The sequence below is a fragment of the Octopus sinensis genome, linkage group LG4, assembly GCF_006345805.1.
Source record: "Octopus sinensis linkage group LG4, ASM634580v1, whole genome shotgun sequence".
Taxonomy (NCBI): Eukaryota; Metazoa; Mollusca; class Cephalopoda; order Octopoda; family Octopodidae; genus Octopus; species Octopus sinensis.
This window is the reverse complement of record NC_043000.1, coordinates 90512359-90514430: the sequence shown is the minus strand read 5'-3', so window position 1 is coordinate 90514430 and position 2072 is coordinate 90512359. Positions and strand designations below refer to the sequence as shown.

Genomic DNA, 2072 nt, shown 5'->3' with positions numbered 1-2072 from the left:
GGTTAGTCAGTTACACTGACCCCAGTACGTTACTGGCACTTTATTTTATCAATCCTGAATGGGAGACGGTGAAAGTTAATTTCGATGGGATTTGAACTCAGAACGTAAAGAGCTATACGAAATGCACCTAGGTATTTTGCACAACGCGCTAACGATTCTTTCAGTCCACCGCCCTTTCTTATAATGAAATACTAATCTATACTCTTATATGAAAATAACTATTTATAGAATAAGTAAAAGACACCAAATTTTCAGACCTGCTACCAGTAATTCACATTAGTTTCTATGATATGTTATTGTTGCTCCTGTGCCTATTGTTCTGCTCTTCTCTGTCTTTTATATGCTCTGGTCAGAAAGCTTTCAAGTGGTCTTTATTGATACATGTATTGTAGCTAGGTCTTCTGCCCTTCACAATAGTTCTCATGACTTTTCTTTCTGTGCTCACGATGGAGCGAGCACAGCATCAGAAGGTATTTTTTAGTGTCATGCAGACTTGTATAATCTATATAGACACATCCTGACCTCTTTACACTCTCACTTTTACTCGTTTACTTGTTTCAGTCATTTGACTGTGGCCATGCTGGAGCACCGCCTTTAGTCGAGCAAATCGACCCCAGGACTTATTCTTCGTAAGCCTAGTACTTATTCTATCGGCCACTTTTGCCGAACTGCTAAGTTACGGGAACGTAAACACACCAGCATCGGTTGTCAAGCGATGTTGGGGGAACAAACACAAACACATAAATACACACACATACTTACATATATGTACATATATACGACGGGCTTCTTTCAGTTTCCGTCTACCAAATCCACTCACAAGTCTTTGCCCAAGGTGCCACGCAGTGGGACTGAACCCGAAATCATGTGGTTGGTAAGCAATCTACTTACCACACAGCCACTCCTGCACCTATATAATTTTTGGATACCTTGACCCTCACCATCTGCTTCAACAGTTTCACAAAATGACCAGAAGCCAAGAGTCGGCGTTATATGCCAATGCCAATGACTAACGTATTCTGCTGAATATTTCCAGTTTGAAGATGAAACAAAAGATCGATCGTCGATAGAAACTATATCGTTTCAGACATCCACCAAGGTTTCTTCAAATACTCTTTTGATGGCATTTCAAAATTTTCTCTTTCGTTTGAAAAGCAGTAATAAGTTACTTTCCTACTCTCTCGATATTTGGTAAAAGTGTCGGGTAGAGAATCATTTGTCTTAGTCACGTATTTGTCTCGTCGTCCTTTTCTTTGTTAGAAGATTCATGCTGAAAAGTTGCTCATTATTTTCAAATTAGCGTAAGTATTGTCGTTTTCTTTGTTAAAATTCTGATTAACACAGCTGTGTTGGGATGCAGCGATCTGATTTAAGAGATGCATTTGCTTATCATGAGTGAATTCTGCACCGATCGCCATATTCAAATGTTTGTTTGGGATATTAAAGTACCCCAAACAGAGTAAAAACAAGAAATATGTCCCTACATATATCAACCCTAGCATTCGATGGCACTATATTTTATCGACCCCGAAATGAGGGCAGTCAAAGCTGACCTCGATAGGTTTTGAACTCATGGCGTGAAGAGTCGCTGAGAATTTTGTGAGACGCGCTATCAGTATAATAAAGCTCTCCGCCTTTATTATACTGATGATGATGATGACGATGACGATGATCTTTTGTTACTACAAGGGAAAATGCGAGCAAGAGAAATATTATTCTTAACATTATATACCTGGAAAATTACAGGACAAGTTACTACACTTAAAAAAGTTCAAGACAATTTATTACATCTGGTAAAGTACAGAACAAGAGAATTTTTACTTAAAATATTGCATCTAAGGATAAAATATTTAGATTTAGAAAATATTAGCTTTTATTAAAACTAAAAAATTTATTACAAGTTATTACTTCTATTTGTTATTACTATTTGTTATTTCAAATAAAAAAAAATAAGTCAAAATGTGTTTTTCACTTCAACAAAATTCATTTTTTTAATTATTAATTAATAATCAGAAATTTGAAGATAGGTTATAGAAAATAATAGTAGTCCCTAATTAGTTGGTACAATAAAT

The 2072-nt window shown here is 36.0% G+C and overlaps 1 long non-coding RNA gene across 1 annotated transcript in view; it reads right to left on the bottom strand.

Annotated features, from left to right (window-relative positions):
• LOC118763254 overlaps positions 1 to 1677 on the bottom strand; it is a 16098-nt gene extending 14421 nt beyond the window's left edge. Inside the window, exon 1 of the long non-coding RNA XR_004999004.1 lies at positions 1668 to 1677. This is a non-coding gene — a long non-coding RNA (uncharacterized LOC118763254). The remainder of the gene's footprint in view (positions 1 to 1667) is intronic.
• Between the last annotated feature and the right edge of the window lie 395 nt (positions 1678 to 2072).